This window comes from Canis lupus, chromosome 21, assembly GCF_011100685.1.
Source record: "Canis lupus familiaris isolate Mischka breed German Shepherd chromosome 21, alternate assembly UU_Cfam_GSD_1.0, whole genome shotgun sequence".
Taxonomy (NCBI): domain Eukaryota; kingdom Metazoa; phylum Chordata; class Mammalia; order Carnivora; family Canidae; genus Canis; species Canis lupus.
In genome coordinates, this window is record NC_049242.1 from 48,766,586 (window position 1) to 48,787,040 (window position 20,455).

At 43.1% G+C, this 20,455-nt stretch overlaps 1 long non-coding RNA gene across 1 annotated transcript in view; it reads right to left on the reverse strand.

Moving 5' to 3' along the window:
- Positions 1-988: 988 nt before the first annotated feature.
- Positions 989-20,455, reverse strand: part of LOC106560206 — a 47,821-nt gene continuing 28,354 nt past the window's right edge. The window contains exon 3 of the long non-coding RNA XR_005375881.1: positions 989-1,232. This is a non-coding gene — a long non-coding RNA (uncharacterized LOC106560206). The remainder of the gene's footprint in view (positions 1,233-20,455) is intronic.

A 20,455-nucleotide genomic window follows, 5' to 3' on the forward strand; every position in this document is an offset into this window, starting at 1 on the left:
ATCTTATCATGAGGTCTATCCCTCCCCACTAAACAACTACTACGTAGAGGCCCCTGGGAGACATGTGTTTGAGTGGCTTAAGGAATTATGGCGCTGAGACAGGAAGTTAAACAAGAGCTCTCTTACACATTTCCGAGTGTTGTTAAGGGACCAAACCGCACGAAAGCCAAGGTCACGTTGGATAAAACCAGCTGCCGAGAGAACCGGACCCAGGACAGGTAGGTTTCGGTGAGGATAAAGGGGAGGGGAGAGGTAATGAATGGCCCTAAGACACAGGATGATCCTTCCCCGGGGGAAGCCTTGGAGATCAGGTCACCCGTGGAGTATCGAATCGGAAGGGGCATAGGAGAGGAAGACTGGCGTCCAATTTGCCAATTTTAAATTTTGCTTTAGGTGAGAACCGACGGAAAGATAAATAGTATTTTGGAAATTGGAGCCATTTCCAAGATTCCTATCAAATGATGTGGTTGTGTGAAAAGTCATGAGTAATCATGAATCCTTATCCTGCATTTCATTGAAGGCTTAAGTCAGGCTGACTGTAAGAAAGAAATGCAGGAAATCTTAAGCCCCTGGAATGAAGCAGCATAAAAGGCTTATGGGCAGCGACTGTCCTGCCTTACCCTGACTCATGCTACAGCTGGCACTGCAGCTCTGCGCCTCGCCCCAGGTTTATTCCTCAAGTCAGATGTTGAAGGCTACCCTGCTGCACGAGAAACTGCCAAGGGTGCTGGGAACCCCAAGGGCTGGGTCTGAACAAGTCAGTTACTCAACAATATGTATTATGTCCGTATTCTATTCGAGGCAAAGGAATTGCTCCCAGTGAGCCAAACCAGGCTAGTGGGCAAAAGCCACAGAGAGACAACTGTTGATCCAAAATTAGGAAAGACTTCCTAACAGGGCTGTTCAAGGATAGAATGTAAGATACTAAAATCCCCATCACTAAATGTGTTTCTTTTTTTTTTTTTTTTTAATGATAGTCATACACACAGAGAGAGAGACGGAGGCAGAGACACAGGCAGAGGGAGAAGCAGGCTCCATGCACCGGGAGCCCGATGTGGGATTCGATCCCGGGTCTCCAGGATCGCGCCCTGGGCCAAAGGCAGGCGCCAAACCGCTGCGCCACCCAGGGATCCCACTAAATGTGTTTCAAGCAGAGGCTGGTATGTAGAAATTCAGATATCACGGAGGAGATTGGCATTACAGGTTCACAATTCACTTCCAATTTTCCAGTTCTAAAAAACAGAAGAAATGACCACCAGTTACAATGAATTTACAGTTTAACCAAGAAAAGAGAAATTGTGGAAATCATAGCAGATTCAAAGCAATACATAGTAAACCAAATTAAAGGTCCAAAAACTCAATACAGAAATGCCAAAACCAGCTGTCCTGAGAACATTCAAGAAAGACCCCAAATTTCTTCCTATCAAGGAAGATTGCATCCTCTTGCATGAGCAATAATTAGATGGGATTCCTGGTAGTGAGGATAAAGGAAAAGTACGCAGATGATTCAGAGCCAGAGGGATTGGTACACCAGTTCCCATGTAGCTCCCGTCAGGTTCCTACTCATATGCAGTTCAGAGCATGATGCTTGCCAATAAATAATAATAATGACCTCAAATAAACAGCTGCTTTGCCATCTCATGAGAAAAAGCGGATCTGCTTGAATTCTGTTCTCTGCATTTGTGCACACTATGGGTCTTGTCTCACTATTTGGCTTTGCAGTACATTAGAATTCGAAGTCATGGCTTGCCAAACTTAACTGTTAACTTAGAAGGTAGAATCCATGACCTCATGATTTCCTATGGGCTTATTATCATTACTTATTCATTCTTCACTTCTGACAGTGCTTGTGGATCAGATTAGAAAAGGTATTCTTAATCCTACTAACCTGAGTCAGCTTGAAACAGGAAAGAGATAAAAATTAACTAGGGCCTTGCTACCCAGTGAGGTCCAGCGACCAGCTGCAATGTTACCTCCTAGGAGCTCTGCACCAAAGCAGAACAGAACCTCAGCTCTTCCCTCCCTACTCCTAGATTTGCTGAATCAGAATCTGCATTTTAACAAGATCACCCCAAGAAACAAAAGCAAAAATGAACTATTGGGATTTCATCATAAAAAGCTTTTGGGGGTGTCTGGGTGGCTCAGTCTATTGAGCATCTGACTCTTGTCTTGCTCTTTTGGTTTCAGCTCAGGTCATGATCTCAGGGTCATGGGATTGAGCCCCAGGTCAGGCTCTGCACTCTGCACAGAGACTGCTTAAGACTTTCTTTCCCTCCCCCCTTACACTCCTCCCCAGGCTCTCTGTAAAATAAATAAATAGATCTTTTAAAGAAAAGAAAAATAAAAAGCTTCTACACAGCAAAGGAAACAACAAAACTAAAAGGCAACCTATGGAATGGAAGAAGGTATATGCAAATGACAAATCAGATAAAGGGTCATTATCCAAAATCTATAAAGAACTTATCAAACTCAATACCCAATGAAAAACAAATAATTCAGTTAAGAAATGGGCAGAAGGCATGAATAGACATTTCTCCAAAGAAGACATGCAGATGGCTGACACATGAAAAGATGTCCAACATCACTCATCATCAGGGAAATGCAGATCAAAACCACAATGAGATATCTGTCAGAATGGCTAAAATTAACAACAGAGAAACAACAGATGTTGGGGAGGATGTGAAGAAGGGGAGCCTCTTACCCTATTGGTGGGAATGCAAGCTGGTGCAGCCACTGTGGAGAACAGTGTGGAGGGTCCTCAAAAAGTAAAAAATGGAACTACACTATGACCCAAAAATTGCAATACTAGGTATTTAACCAAAGGACAGAAAAGCACTGATGCAAAGGGGAACATGCACCCAATGTTTTTGGCAGCATTGTCAACAATAGCCCAATTACGGGAAGAGCCTGAACGTCCATCAGCTGATGAATGGATAAAGAAGATGTGATATATTTATGTATACAATGGATTATTATTCAGGCATCAAAAAAATTAAATTTCATCATTTGCAGCAACATGGTTAGAGCTAGAGTGTCTTATGCTAAGCAAAATATGTCAGTCAGAGAAAGACCAGTACTGTATGATTTCACTCCTATGTGGGAATTTAAGAAACAAAAACAGATGGACATAGGGGAAGGGAAGGAAAAGAGAGAGAGCCAAACCGTGAGATGCTTAACCATGGAGAACCGAGGGTTGCTGGAGGGAGGGGGGCAGGGGAAGAGCTAAATGGGTGACGGGTATTGAGGAGGACACTGATTATGGGGACTGGGTGTTATATGGAAGTGATGAGTCACTAAGTTCTATTCCTGAAACTAATAATACACTTTATGTGAACTAGCTAGAATTTAAATAAAAACTTTAAAAAACCCTAAGATTTCCCCACGGTTGTGTGCCTTGAAATTTGAGAAGTCCTAAACCGGGGAACAATGATTCTGTTGCCCACCTTCTGACCTTTACCCCCTGGAAAGCTTTATGAAGAAGTAATAGCTTCTGGAAAATAAAAAAGGGAGAAAGTTACTCGGCCTGTGATCATTAATGAAATCATTGATCAAGGGTTTGCACCGTTTTAGAAAATTTCCCACTGCTAACGTGCTACAGCTGTGCTTGAAATGGGGGCCGGCCGCCCCTTGGGCTTGTTATGACCCCAGTCAGCGGATGGGCCTGGGTCAGTCGTCAGGCCTTGTCCTTTATAACCTGCAAACTCCTGCCTCTGTCCGCGGAGGGAAATCCTTTCTGCCGCGGTGACTTCTGAGACACGGAGAGCCACCCAGAGAGCAGGAGTGTGGCAGCGGAGGGGCCTTCTTCGGCATCCAGATGTGAGAAAGGCATAAAACAAAAAATAAAGGATTTCCTAGGATACTTGCTCAATTCAAAAAGGCCACTGATCACAGGAAACAGCCTCGATTTAAAATAGCTTCTCAGGAGGGGTGACCAACAGTTCTTTACATAAATCACAGACAGGACCCCGTTTTTAAAAAGTAAAATTGAGGAGGGCAGCGTCTGCGAGGGGACATCCTAGAATCAAGAAGAGCTGGCACCTCTGTGCCTGCGCGTCTCCTCGGCCAGTTTTGCTAACGGGCGGCAGCAATGAAGTCTTTACAGGTCAGCGTCTACGTGCAAGTGCATGTGGGGGAAACGATGGTCACCTCTCGGTGCAGTCGTCCGCTTCACTGCAGCACCGACGTACAGCCTAGAGGGCTGCAGGGAAGAGAAATATCTAGACGCCACCTTCTCCAAATGCATTTGGATTGAAAATCAGACGAATCCAAGAGCTTCCTGTTCCTGCAAACCTTTGCCCGGCGTCATGTGGGGCCCGCATCTGGTCCCCTAACGTTCCCTTTTTCATGAAGAAACACCATCTGACCACGGGTGTCTAGGCACGGGCTACAGGGAACGAAGATTTCCCCCAAACACACAGTGGGTCGGTGAGCTTCTGGGGTCCCTAATGCGCAAGGTTGGAGTCTTTCCCTCTCTCATGCCTCCGTGTTTCAACTGTTCTGGGCCGTCTGGTGCAACAGCCACACTCTCTTCAACAAGGAGGTTCTAAAAGGAGAGTTACAGAGAGAGCGTGCCAGCAGGAGCCCCGAGGGACAGCTCTAACTGATGCCGAGGTGGGCCGGGACTCGCCCATCCTGCCCGGAACAAATATCCTCCAACAGCCATCGCCGCATGTCACCGAATCATAATGAATCATCTCTGCTGATGGAAAAGTCCTTGCTTCCTGTAGCCTTCTAGAAGGTTGGTTTCTTTCTGTTTTTTTTTTTTTTTTTTTTTTGAACCATAGAGAAATTCAGAAGGAAACATCTCATAGGTTAATGGGTGGGAATATCTGTGTCACAAGGAATTTTGGTCGTGTTTGTTCTTATGGATCTTTATCTGAATAAAAAAAAAAAAAGAAAAACCTAAATGGATATTTATAAAATCCATTTTTTTTTTAAAGAATGTCATAGAGACCTCAAGCTTTCAAGGAGAGACGGTGTCTCTCTCCCCTGAGTCCTAAGGCTCCCTCTAGTGACCAAGAACCTAACGCCGCTGCAGGTACAAATAGGAAACCTCTTCCAAAGCCTCTTGTCCCAAAGCACCGTGAAGTTTCTACAGCATTTTCACTAAGGTCTGATCACTCAACACAGAAACCTGAAAAATGGAAGTACTCTTTCTCCCATTTAATAGGTAAGAAACTGAGGCTCCAATGGGCCAAGACCTGCGCAGTCACACGGCTGTAACAGGAGAGCTGCCACTGGAAGCCGCGTCCCCCGTGTCCTGCTGCACCGCCTCATGCTCTGTGGCCATTGTGTCAGCTCCTCCACGACTATTCTCCTACAGGGCGTGCATGGAAGCATTTTTAAGGGATCTACAGAAGCGATTCTTGACTTTCAGGGCGTCCCTTTGAGAATCTGATGAGAGCTGTGGCCCAACCCCATACATTTTTCCATACAACCTCGGGAAGCACGTGGATCACCCTGAAGGGTGTCTACTAACCCTCCGGATCTCCAAGGACCCTACGTTAAAAATGTATTGACATCGACTGGATCTAATCTTGAGATATCAAGAACTCAAAGAATAGGAACTCTGAAGTTCTTTATTCTTTCCTTTAATTATGATGTTTTCCATGCTTATCCAGTTACCTCTTTACCCTATTGTTCGGAGTATTTACAAGGATTGAACAAATTAGTATATATTTGCTAACATTTAAGGAAAAGCCTGTGGATATTGCCGTCAAGGCATTCTGGCCTTCCCACAGGCATGCCTGGGATTAGCGGCAAACTGAGATGTTTCTAGGAAAGTAGTAATTTGAAAGCATTTTTTCAAATGTAAGAGCATACCACAGTCTCCCCGGCTGGCTCTGGAGGATCTAAAGGAGCAACACAGTGAATATATACAGGACTTTTTTCAGTGAGCGAAAACCAGTATTGCCTCCGAATTCTCAGCTCTTTTCATCCTGGCGCCTGCAAAGGCTCTGGAAAAGCCCGAGTCACCAGCGATGCTTTGCTGGTTCGCGGAAGCCTCTTCCACGTAAGCTCCGTGAGGGTAGGAGCACAGCCCCGGCACTGCAGTGCGCTCCGCAGAAATCCGACGGATGACCGGTGAATGGTCATCTCTGAGTGAGCCCCTCCGGGAAACCGCTCATGTCCCCCCCTAGTTAGTCAGCGGCCTCTGGTTACTAACCTAGGACGTTGGCCTAGAACACTCTATAGGCAACCTCAGGTTCCAGATCCTTGGCTGCTCCCATGAAAAATCCTGTTCTCTATTCCATGACCCACACCCACAGTCCACACTGGGTTACAAACAAACCTAAGGGATGATCACAGCTTCCTGCCTTAGCCCTCCCAGAAAGGACAGCACAGTTTGTTTTTGTTTTTGTTTTTAAGGGATAGATCAACCTTTGAGTAAAATGTGACGCTCTAGTGACTAGACCATCCAGCCGCCGGGGCCATTATGAAGGAGTGAGGAAGGTCCTTCTGGATCATCTCACACAACCTCTACTCAGCATGCCCCTCCATCCCCCTGAGTTTTCATAGTGTGACTTCCCTCAGCTTCTCACCAAGCCCGCTCACCTGGTGAAACGTCACCCCAAAGATGTCCTCAGCCCTGGTGGTCAACAACTCTCACCTTCCCTATAGCAGAGTTCAGAACTTTATGACCATGCTGGGTTCCTTTACATGCTGCTGCCCCTCCTCTTGCATGTGCAGCAAGACCAGCGAGAGAGGTGGGCCTTGCTCAATTCAAGAATGGACGACAGAGAAAGGGAGGCAGGAGAGAAGCAGGGGGAAGGGCTCAGCTGACATTGCTGACCTTGAAGCCAAGGAATGCAGGAGGCCTCTGGATGCTGAGGAGACCAGGAGATGGATTTCTCCCCTAGCGCTTCCGGAAAACAAGCCAGCCCAGCCAACACCTTGATCCCAGCCCAGTGAGATCCGTCGAAGACTTCTGACCTCCAGAACTGCAGAATAATGCATTTATGGTGTTTTAAGTAAAAAAAAAAAAAAAAAAAAAAAAAGGTGGACTGTCTCACCCTCCAGTTATCTTGCTTCTAGCAAATCCAATTTTTTCAGAAGTTATTGGAAACATCCCCTTGAAAGCACAGGCGCTTCTCCATAAAGAATCATTGTCTAAACCACTGCAAAGCTGCGATTTCACTTGCAGGTGGAGTCTCAGCACAACCCTGGCTTTTCCCAACTGCCCTGTTGGTTATCATACTTAAATCAAAGTTTCTCAAAAATTTGAACACCACCTTTGGGATTTCTGTTATATCAAAGTAGCACCTGAACTAATATTTACTCGATTTTAAGACAGTATTTTGATTTATAAGTAATCTCCATCAAATACTAGGTTTGACGTGCTAATTGTTTTTTCTTAATATACATCAAAGTTAAAACGAAACTATAAAATGGAGAAAACCTTTACATTTAAATAAATTCATAACTGTAAAAATTTATAAACAACCTTGCCTATGTGTCCAGAAAATTGCCTCTGGGTATCAACAGGGCTGTGCCGGTGGCACTTTGTGAAATACCTTTCTACCGTTTCGCGGCCTTCCCCACGCCTCTCCCCAAACCTCCCTGCTCACTCGCAGCAGGTCCCCAGTGGGCACTCACTCCACTTCCCTGTTCTCGACCCCCGCTTCCTGCTCCACCAAACCCCCCAGTCCACAACCCTCCTGGGAGAACTAGCTGGCTTTGCTATGCCCCTGGAGGCCGACTCTGGGTTTGGGGGAGAAGAAAAGGTTCCACCTGTTTGTTGACCCACAAGGAAATTCTCCCCACCCATTCTGCCCCGGGATGGGGATCTAGAGTTTTCTATCCAAAGTTCACTGAAGCAATAGAGTGGAGATCTCCCATGTGTAGTTACTCGGCCCATGTCACTGAGTTTAAATTAATCGAAGTGAAGCAAAGCGACAAATGCAGCTCGTCAGAGGTATCGGGCACATTACACTCACCAGCCACACGTGGCTATAGCTGCCGTACGGGACAACTCAGATGCGGAACATTTTCATCATTGTTACATTAGGCAACACTGTTCTCAAATAATTAAGTATTAGTGATATTTTTAGAAAGAGCCCAGCAGACTTTAATGCCATCAAGCTTTTCATGGACTCGTCTCACTCCGTACTTCTACCTGAAAGCCCACCTGCCACCACTCTCAGCCTTCTGCTTTCTGCGCTGCTCTCAGGATAGGGGTCACCCTCCTTTCTGTTCGAGAAATGTCTGTCCACATGTCCTAAAGCCCACCTGACGCATTGCCTCAAGGATCTTACTCCATGAATTAAGCTCTCGCCAACTTGTTTCTACCTTAATTATTTTAAGTTGTGGAATACAGCCTGCATACATGAATGCATAAGCGTTATCTGTTTGGGTTAAATAATAACAAAAATACAAGCACGTGTGTGCCCATCACCCAGGTTAATAGAGCACGGTTAGTCCCTCCAAATGGGGAGACTGTATATACACCCCCATTGTATCTCCCTCCCACCCAAGAGTAAGCTCTGGTCTTTCATTATAGTTTTAACACCTATGGATGTAGACGTAAGCAACATATTGTTTCATTTTGCTTAGCGCAGATTTCCCGTAAATGAAATTATACTGATCATATTCTGTGACTCATACCAATATTATGCTCTTGAGATTTACCTATTTGGTGTGGATAGTGGCAGGTCCTTTATTTTCACTTCTGTTGAGTATGTCATTCCATGATTAATCCACAAGGTTCCTTCGCTTTTATTTCTATACAATCTTCTATTACATGACTAACCTACAATTTATTTATCATGTTACTATTGTTGGATATCTGAGCCGTTTTCAGCTTGTTATCATAAGAGACACCATTTAGACATTCTCGTAGTTGAGTCCTAGTGTGTATTTAAGGATTTTGTTAGGGAAATGGCTTTCAAAAAATTTTTAACACAACTCGTAACAAGAAATATGTTTTATGACATAACCCACCATTACTAATAGAATACAAAATCTTACTACTAGCAATCCAGAAAATCAACAAAAGAAGGCATCACTTTATCATCAGCAATACATCCTGGTATTTTCTATTTCTAGTCTATTGTGTTGAATCGTAGCATATCATGATCTTTATTTTTTGTTTTTGTTTTTAATACTGATTCGTCCACCAGTGTGATCTGACCGTAATCAAGAAAAATTGAAACAGCTTTAGGACAAATACCTCGGAGTAACACTGTTAGGTTACAAAGCATGTACAGGTTTTACTGACACGCCGTGTTCCGATGGCACTCTCTCAATTTATACTCCTACCACCAGGACATAGAAGTTACATTGTTCCATGACCTTGCTAAGGTGGTGACAAATGAATCGTTTAAAAATTTTCTAATTTGTTGATATCGTAGCTCATTGTAGTTGCATTTCCATGGTTACTAGTGAGGTGGAGCATATTTTTCTGTTTATGGACCATTTGTGTTTCCTCCTCCCTGAAATACCTGTCTATATTTTTGGCCATTTTTCTATTAGGATATCTGTATCTTGTATATTCATAGAAATCCTTTACATTTTTGAGGTGCTGAACCTTCATTGGAAATGAGTTGCAAATACCATCTCCCACTTTGTGCCTTGCCTTTTGACTTTGTTCCATGTGGTTTCCGATGAACTAAAATTATGTAATATAGTTGATCAGTCTTTTATGGTTTGCATTTTATTTGTTGTTTAATGTCTTAAAAACTTCTGTATCAGAAGGTTGTATTAAGGGGATCCCTGGGTGGCGCAGCGGTTTGGCGCCTGCCTTTGGCCCAGGGCGCGATCCTGGAGACCCGGGATCGAATCCCACGTCGGGCTCCCGGTGCATGGAGCCTGCTTCTCCCTCTACCTGTGTCTCTGCCTCTCTCTCTCTCTCTCTCTGTGACTATCATAAATAAATAAAAATTAAAAAAAAAAATTTAAAAAAAAAAAAAAAAAAAAAAAAAAAAAAGGAAGGTTGTATTAAGCTACAGAGTCTTCTAAATCTCTATGCTTGTGCGTTCACAGTTAAGTCTTTCATCTGCCAAAAACTGATGTTTATGTATGGTTCAAGGTAGGGATCCAGTTTTGTTATTCTAATCTCCATGGATCTTCCCAGCACCATTACCACATGTAGGATCTCTTCCTCAGTGATCCGTAATGACTTCATCATGCATCAAGCTTGCATGCACAATTGGATGTGTTTCTGTGCTCTCTATTTTGATCCATGGATCTATTTGTCTACCTCTGGGTCAATACAATGTCTGAAACAGTATAGCTTTATAATTAGTCCTAAATCTTGGTAAGGCAAGCCCCTCCACACCTTGTTCTTCATAAGTTTCTGGTCTAATTTTGAATTTTCCTTGTATTTTTTTAATGACTATTAAGGTATAGTTGAGATTCAATAAACTGTACATATTTAAGATGTATAATCTGATAAATTTTGACATATGTATACATCTGTGAAACATCACCACAGTCAATATAATGGACATATGCATTACCCCCTCCCCGAAATTTTCTCCTAGCTTTTTGTAAATCCTCCCTCAAGAACTTCCCTGCCAATCCCAACACCCCTGTTCTCAAGCAACCATCACTTTTTATGAGTATACATGAGCTGATATTTTCTAGAAATTTACCTAAATGAAATTGTATGGTACATATTCTTTTTAGTCTAACTCCTTTATTAAATTACATTGAGGTTCATCCATACTGTATGTCTATAGTGTATTGTATTTTTTTAATTGCTGAGTAGTATTCCATTGTGTAATACAACTATTTGCATATCACACAATGATGGACATTGAGTCATTTCCAGGCTTTGTCTGTGAAATATCCTTGAACCATCTTCTAAGATGCAGTTAAGGTATTTGGAGACTACTTGATTCTGGAGGTCTTGCTTTTTAAGCTTTGCTATGCGGGAGTACAGAAGCATTTATTCTCAGACCAATTTTGTCCCACTACTGAGGCCAAGTTCTTCTGAGTAATATCCTGGGTGACTACGATCATGAGGTTTTGGACCCTGGCTGGTGAAAGCAGGAACCGTCACTACGTGGGCCTTGCGACTTGAATCTTGCAATCCTTTTGGGTGTTTCCTCAGCCTCAGGTAGTCTCCTCATGGGTGTGCACTGGTTAGTACTTGGCTAAAAACTGGAGGGGCTCTGCTGATCTCGAGTCAGCTTTCTGTTCAGTTCGAGCCTCTCTGGTGTGCTTCCCTGCGACCTCTGTCACCTTGGCTTCCCAAGATTTTCAGCTCCATCTCCTGAACTCAGGCCTGGGTTCCACCCCCACGGCACATGAGGTGCAAATTCTCCCAGGCAATAAACTTGGAGATCACTGTCCTTCATTGCCTCATCTCCAAAGTCTGAAAATTGCTGTTCCATGCATTCCAAACCCCCCCCCTTTCTTTTTTTAGTTATTCCAGGCGGTAGGATGCATTGGATCCCTGTCACTCCACTCCCTCTTAGCCGGCAGCAAAAGTCTGAACAGTGTCCTTATGTATTTTGCGACTTTTAACAGTGAGCTGCAGGTTTTTCCCTAGGACTTTGGGGTAATTCTTTGAAACTTGATCTAGAGTTGACTTCCTTTAGAAAGGATTTATATTTGCTTTTGTCAGTGACTTGAAAACTCTATCAGCTAAGGACCACTTTAAAATTAAATTCTTCACTTGAGTGTGCAAATAAGAAACCCTCAAGCGATAGTCCCTGCCTCCACTCAACACCGTTGTTGAGAAAGGAAAGCTTTGCTACTACCTCCTTGTGCGTGGCCAAGTTCATTTCTCGTTCACCTTTACATAGAGCCTTGGGAGTCCCAACGTTTTGCATGTTTCCTCTATTCAGAATACTACATGAGCAGGACCTACACGTTGTCTTGTCCCCCTCACTCCACGCAACCAATAAAAGAAAAGCACATGATTTCAAGAGTTCAGACACGCTATTCTGAGGTGCTGACAGCATCGGGATTTCCGTTTGTGCCTCTTCTTTTCTACTAACTCCCTCTCATCAGCCAAGAACACATTCAGTGTCTATCACCATTAAATTCTCACTTGATTGTGAATCCTCTCTCTTCACTGCAGCCTTCTTTCACACTTGCCAGGCTTTTTAAAGGTGCTGTCTACAGTGGCCTCTGTTTTCTAATCTTTAATTCATGCTGTAACCTATTGTAGTCTGTATCCTACTCTAGGTCTCCAATAAAACTGGTCTTAGAAAACCGACAGTGATGACTTCCTTTTACCAAATCCAACAGACACGTCTCATTCTCTGTCTTATTTGAATAATCTGTAATATCTGTCACATTCGATCACTCTTTTCTCTTTGGCTTCTTTTACATCATTCTTTCTAATTCTACTTCTGCCTCCAATTTCTTCTCACTGGATCCTCTTTTGTTCATTTCTTCTCAGTGCTCTGATTTTCTCTTTGTGGCATTATCTTTCACTGAATCTCATGACCCATGGACTACCAGTTGCCAACCTCAGAACCATTCATCCTCTCTTCCCCCCTCCCTCGTAAAGACCTCATTTTTATCTGGCACAATGCTGCCCAGAACAACTTATTCCCCAGACTTCCGAGCATTTAAATAGAGCCACATGACTAAGTTATGGCCAACAATGTAGAGCATGTTATATGGGGCGTTGAGGAAGACTACTCAAAGGAAGCTGATGCAGCTGAGAAGGGCTCTTCTCAGTGCTTCTGTCTTTCTTCCATCTTCTGTCCTGCAACATGGACATAATGATAAGTGGAGATCCAGCATCCATCCTGCACAAGATTGGAAGCTCTGTAGCAAGATGATGAAGCAGGAAGATAGGAGCAAGGTTCTCTACCGACCCCATGGAGACGTATCAGCCTAAACCATCTATCTCTGGACTTCTTTTATGGGAGAGAAATGAATGTCTGTGTTTAAGCCTCTGTTATTCTGGAGGACAAGGGAGGGTTATAAACAGCAAGTCTAGGCTGAAGTAACACATCTGCCAACTCTGGAAACTTAGTCACACTAAATTCTTTTTTTTCTTCCTTGCCTCCCTCATCAAATAAATCCTGACTTTGACCCCTAAATACCTCTCAAATCTTTCCTTACCTCTCATTTCATGCTACCCAAGTTTACTTCAAGATCTCAATGCTTTTTGCTTAGACTAACACAGTGACTATTGAAGGAAGTTTCTTTCATTTTTTTTTTTAAGATTTTATTTATTTATTTGAGAGAGTGAGAGCATGAGTCAGTGGGGAGGGGCAGAGGGAGGTCAGGCATTCTGCTTAGGTCAGGGCTCTACTCCAGGATCCCAGGATCCTGATTTGAGCTGAAGGCAGACACTTAACTGACTGAGCCCCCAGGCGCCCCTGAAGGTTTTCTAAAACATAAGCCTATCTTGTCTTAACCACTTAAAACCTACACATGCTTATTATCTATGGAATAAAGTCTAAACCCCTTAGCATTGCTTCCTTGGCCCTTCCCTACCAGATACCTACTTTCTTTTTCTTCTCTTCCATTACAAACCTTACTGCCAGTAATATATATTATATGATTTTTTTTTATTTATTAAACATACCAAGTGGTTTAATGCTTCTGTGCCTTTGCACACATTGCCTGTTTTCCACGGGATGTCTTTCTCCTTTTGTTCATCTCTTTCTTGCCCTTTAACTTCCTATTCATATATCAGCTCATTCAGCTGGTCTTCTTTGATGCCCCTCATCCCCCCTGCACATTTCCTCCACTTCGCTATCTCTATATCTTGTACATATTTCCATCGCTGAATTTATTATGCAATAATTTTTGTTTACATTTTTGCCTTCCCTCCTACACAATGAGCTCTGAGGATGGGAAATCCCCCCCATCTCTGTATGCCCAGCAAATAGTGTAGCAGAGTTCCTAGCTCATTACATATATGTACTGAATAAATAAAATTATGTTTTATAAAGATTAAGCAGAAATTAATAAAATCATGAAGTTAAGAAAATCATGATGATTTTCAAGAAAGGGTGTTCTCTCTAAAAACTGAAGAGCTGGGTAACAGAGAGTTTTTAAAAACTTGATACAGACCAAAAGTCACCAGAAAAATGAGTATAATGATACTATCCACCCAGTGGTGTTACTGAACAAATTCTGCAAGTTTTCATAAAGGGCTTAGTTGGCAAGGTGCTTGGAACATAGTTCAAGCTCCACTAGTCTCAATTATCATGATTATGATTATTATTAATGTGTAATTGTGTAACAAAGCATCCCCCCCAAAAAAAATTATGATGTTACAGAAATCCTCATGTGGTAGGAAGACCTCTAAACGCTTTCAAAGACTCTGCTGGGAAATTAGTTTCACAAAAGTAAAAAAAAATAAGGGGTTTCCTTCCTAAGAATGAGTTCCGTACATAGCTTCCTGAAGTGGTAGTTATTGCTTGGGAGTGGAAAATAGCCATTTATTTGCATGAGACCATTTAGTCACTGAAATTGGAGCCATAAAGCTAGCTGTGTGACCCGCCTTTTTTTTAACCTGCATGAAGAGCCAAAACTCTTGAATCTCCTTCAAGAACTCAAACCAGATTTCCAAGAAGTTGAGCTTCAGTATTTGCTTGCATTTCATATAAATGTATAAACAAAGCAATGTTTTAGCAGGATCTGGGAGGAGTGTGCGTGGGAACTGAAACAACGGACACATTGTCTAGGTTTTCTCTGGTATGAGAGATTAAAGGGACAATCGTAGCTTCACACATACTGCATGTTTGTGCAGTAATTATGCTTTACAATTGGTTCTGGTTTCTCCATTAATGCCAAAGATTCTTTTTTAGAATGTAAGAAATCTTTTTGGCTCCAGAATACCGGCTACAAACATTCTTTGGTCTTTTTATGCTTAATGATAGTGTTTTAAAAGCTATACTTTGTATAACTCTGGGGTGTGTGTGTGTGTGTGTGTGTGTGTGTGTTGGGGCCATGGATAGGGCTGGATACAGGAGAAGAAGAGAGAAAGTGGGGTTTGGAGGACTATGTTTTAGAAGTAAACTCACATGGCAACATTCACAGTCAAAAAAGACAGACAACAAATGTCAAAAGAAAGACAGTCCCTTGGGGCACCTGGGTGGCTCAGCGGGTTAAGCGTCTGCCTCTGGCCCTGGTCATGATCCTGCGACCAAGCCATCAGGCCCCACATCAGGCTCCCTGCTCAGCGGGGAGCCTGCTTCTCCCTCTCCCTCTGACTGCTGCTCTGCCTATTTGCATGCTCTCTCTCTCTCTCACTCTCGCTCTCTTTCTGATCAAATAAATGAATAAAAATATTTTTTAAAAAATTATCTTAAGACACTTCAAAAAAAGAAAAGAAAAACAGTCCCAAAACAGAAGTTTAGAGTTCTTACTAATTAAATTAATCTTGGTGACAACAAAACCTTGTTACACACAAACATCGGGTATGTATCTAGAAATAATGGTCTACTATTCTTCCTGCTTTGCCTAAGCACATCCACTTGAGTGGCCCCCATGATGAAAAAGCAGCAGCATTGTTTTAATGTATCCCATGCAACAGAGTTGAAACTGAATTTGTTAAAAATTAGTTCATTCCTATTTTATTTCATCCTGATGCATAGGTTTAGATCACCCTAAATAGGCCCTATGAATCTGGTGTTTTTTCTACTTTGTCATTTTCCAATACTCATTAGTAAAGGCATCATGAGAAAAGGGAAGAATTACTGTTATTCTGATATAGTTCCCTTTTTAATTTTTTATTTTATTTTTCTTTTAGAAGGGGGAGCAAAAGAGAGAGAGAAAGAAAGGGAGGGGCAGGAGAGAGAGAATCTTAAGCAGGCTCCACACCCAGCTTGGAGCCCAGGATGGAGCCCAATGTGGGGCTCGATCTCATGACCCTGAGATCATGGCCTGAACTGAAATCAAGAGTTGGACGCTTCACTGCCTGAGCCACCCAGAGGCCCCTCCCTTTCTTTAGGTACCAATAACATAGTCACTATTACCAATGCCTATTACATGTAAGGTGTTATGCTAGTATTTTGAAACCCAGTTGTATTACTAACTAGCAAGTTATCTCCTCTACACTAACGCATTCTTTTTATTTTTTATTTAAGTATAATTAACATACAGTGCCATATTAGTTTCATGTGTACGATATAATGATTCAACAATTCTATATGTTTCTCAATGGTCATCAGGATAAGTATACTCTTAATTCTCTTTATCTATTTCATTCACCCATTCCCCACCCAACTCCCCTCTGGAAACCACCAGTTTGTTCTCTGACTTTAAGAGTCTGGGTTTTTTTTTATTTTTTTCTTTGTTAATTTGTTTCTTAAATTCCATATATGAGTGAAATCATTTGATATCTGTCTTTCTCTGAGTTACTTACATCACTTACCATTATACCTTCTAGGTCCACTCATGTTGTTATGAATCGCATGATCTCATTCTTTTTATGGCTGACTAGTATTCCATACAAACACACACACACACACACACACAACACTTTTATTTATTCAACTATGGATGGACACTTGGGTTGCTTCCATATTTTGGCTATTGTAAATAATGCTGCATTAAACATAGGGGTGCGAAGGAGGAGCAAGATGGCGGAAGAGTAGGGTCTCCAAATCACCAGTCTCCACCAAACTACCTAGAAAACCTTCAAATTATCCTGAAAATCTATGAATTCGGCCTGAGATTTAAAGAGAGACCAGCTGGAATGCAACAGTGAGAAGAGTTCGCGCTTCTATCAAGGTAGGAAGACGGGGAAAAAGAAATAAAGACACAAAAGGCCTCCAAGGGGGAGGGGCCCGCGAGGAGCCGGGCTGAGGCCGGGGCGAGTGTCCCCAGGACAGGAGAGCCCCGTCCCGGAGGAGCAGGAGCTGCACCGACCTTCCCGGGGGAAAGGGGCTCGCGGGGAGGTGGAGCAGGACCCAGGAGGGCGGGGATGCCCTCGGGCTCCCGGGGACAGTAACAGAGCAACTGCGCACCCAGGAGAGTGGCCGAGCTCCCTAAGGGCTGCAGCGCGCACGGCGGGACCCGGCGGGACCAGGAGCAGCTGAAGGGGCTCGGGCGGCGGCTCCGCGGAGGGGGCTGCACGGCCCCGGGATCAGCTCGGAGGGGCTCGGGCAGAGGAAGAGGCTCCGTGCGGAGGGGGCTGCGCGGTTCCAGGAGCAGCTCGGAGGGGCTCGGGCGGCGGCTCCGCGGAGGGGGCTGCGCGGCCCGGGAGCGCGAATCCACCAGCGCAGGCTCCGGAGCACAGGGCGCCGGGACACAGCCCAGGATCCCGCCTCCCCCGGGACAGGCAGAGGCCGGGAGGGCCCAGGACAGCGAGGACGCTCCTGCCCCAGCTGAGCAGATCAGCGGCCCCGCCCGGAGCCTCCAGGCCCTGCAGACGGAGTTCCTGCCGGAGCTGAATCCAGGGCTCCAGAGCTGCCCCGCCACTGGGGCTGTTCCTCCTGCGGCCTCACGGGGTAAACAACCCCCACCGAGCCCTGCACCAGGCAGGGGCACAGCGGCTCCCCCAACTGCTAACACCTGAAAACCAGCACAACAGGCCCCTCCCCCAGAAGATCAGCTAGACTGACAACTTCCAGGAGAAGCCAAGGGACTTAAAGTACACAGAATCAGAAGATACTCCCCTGTGGTTCTTTTTTTTTTTTTTTTGTTTTGTTTTTGTTTTTGTTTTTGTTTTGTTTTGCTTTTTGATTTGTTTCCTTCCCCCACCCCCTTTTTTTCTCCTTTCTTTTTCTTTCTCTTTTTCTTCTTTTTTTTTTTCTCGTTTTTTTTTTTTCTTCCCTTTTTTTTTCTCTTTCTCTTTTCTTTCCTTCTTTCTCTCCTCTCTTTTTCTCTTTTTCCCAATACAATTTGCTTTTGGCCACTCTGCACTGAGCAAAATGACTAGAAGGAAAACCTCACCTCAAAAGAAAGAATCAGAAACAGTCCTCTCTCCCACAGAGTTACAAAATCTGGATTACAATTCAATGTCAGAAAGCCAATTCAGAAGCACTATTATACAGCTACTGGTGGCTCTAGAAAAAAGTATAAAGGACTCAAGAGACTTCATGACTGCAGAATTTAGAGCTAATCAGGCAGAAATTAAAAATCAATTGAATGAGATGCAATCCAAACTAGAAGTCCTAACGACGAGGGTTAACGAGGTGGAAGAACGAGTGAGTGACATAGAAGACAAGTTGATAGCAAAGAGGGAAACTGAGGAAAAAAGAGACAACAATTAAAAGACCATGAAGATAGATTAAGGGAAATAAACGACAGCCTGAGGAAGAAAAACCTACGTTTAATTGGGGTTCCCGAGGGCGCCGAAAGGGACAGAGGGCCAGAATATGTATTTGAACAAATTCTAGCTGAAAACTTTCCTAATCTGGGAAGGGAAACAGGCATTCAGATCCAGGAAATAGAGAGATCCCCCCCTAAAATCAATAAAAACCGTTCAACACCTCGACATTTAATTGTGAAGCTTGCAAATTCCAAAGATAAGGAGAAGATCCTTAAAGCAGCAAGAGACAAGAAATCCCTGACTTTTATGGGGAGGAGTATTAGGGTAACAGCAGACCTCTCCACAGAGACCTGGCAGGCCAGAAAGGGCTGGCAGGATATATTCAGGGTCCTAAAGGAGAAGAACATGCAACCAAGAATACTTTATCCAGCAAGGCTCTCATTCAAAATGGAAGGAGAGATAAAGAGCTTCCAAGACAGGCAGCAACTAAAAGAATATGTGACCTCCAAACCAGCTCTGCAAGAAATTTTAAGGGGGACTCTTAAAATTCCCCTTTAAGAAGAAGTTCAGTGGAACAGTCCACAAAAACAAAGACTGAATAGATATCATGATGACACTAAACTCATATCTCTCAATAGTAACTCTGAATGTGAACGGGCTTAATGACCCCATCAAAAGGCGCAGGGTTTCAGACTGGATAAAAAAGCAGGACCCATCTATTTGCTGTCTACAAGAGACTCATTTTAGACAGAAGGACACCTACAGCCTGAAAATAAAAGGTTGGAGAACCATTTACCATTCGAATGGTCCTCAAAAGAAAGCAGGGGTAGCCATCCTTATATCAGATAAACTAAAATTTACCCCAAAGACTGTAGTGAGAGATGAAGAGGGACACTATATCATACTTAAAGGATCTATTCAACAAGAGGACTTAACAATCCTCAATATATATGCTCCGAATGTGGGAGCTGCCAAATATATAAATCAATTATTAACCAAAGTGAAGAAATACTTAGATAATAATACACTTATACTTGGTGACTTCAATCTAGCTCTTTCTATACTCGATAGGTCTTCTAAGCAAAACATCTCCAAAGAAACGAGAGCTTTAAATGATACACTGGACCAGATGGATTTCACAGATATCTACAGAACTTTACATCCAAACTCAACCGAATACACATTCTTCTCAAGCGCACATGGAACTTTCTCCAGAATAGACCACATATTGGGTCACAAATCGGGTCTGAACCGATACCAAAAGATTGGGATTGTCCCCTGCATATTCTCGGACCATAATGCCTTGAAATTAGAACTAAATCACAACAAGAAGTTTGGAAGGACCTCAAACACATGGAGGTTAAGGACCATCCTGCTAAAAGATAAAAGGGTCAACCAGGAAATTAAGGAAGAATTAAAAAGATTCATGGAAACTAATGAGAATGAAGATACAACCGTTCAAAATCTTTGGGATGCAGCAAAAGCAGTCCTAAGGGGGAAATACATCGCAATACAAGCATCCATTCAAAAACTGGAAAGAACTCAAATACAAAAGCTAACCTTACACATAAAGGAGCTAGAGAAAAAACAGCAAATAGATCCTACACCCAAGAGAAGAAGGGAGTTAATAAAGATTCGAGCAGAACTCAACGAAATCGAGACCAGAAGAACTGTGGAACAGATCAACAGAACCAGGAGTTGGTTCTTTGAAAGAATTAATAAGATAGATAAACCATTAGCCAGCCTTATTAAAAAGAAGAGAGAGAAGACTCAAATTAATAAAATCATGAATGAGAAAGGAGAGATCACTACCAACACCAAGGAAATACAAACGATTTTAAAAACATATTATGAACAGCTATACGCCAATAAATTAAGCAATCTAGAAGAAATGGACGCATTCCTGGAAAGCCACAAACTACCAAAACTGGAACAGGAAGAAATAGAAAACCTGAACAGGCCAATAACCAGGGAGGAAATTGAAGCAGTCATCAAAAACCTCCCAAGACACAAGAGTCCAGGGCCAGATGGCTTCCCAGGAGAATTTTATCAAACGTTTAAAGAAGAAATCATACCTATTCTCCTAAAGCTGTTTGGAAAGATAGAAAGAGATGGAGTACTTCCAAATTCGTTCTATGAAGCCAGCATCACCTTAATTCCAAAGCCAGACAAAGACCCCGCCAAAAAGGAGAATTACAGACCAATATCCCTGATGAACATGGATGCAAAAATTCTCAACAAGATACTGGCCAATAGGATCCAACAGTACATTAAGAAAATTATTCACCATGACCAAGTAGGATTTATCCCTGGGACACA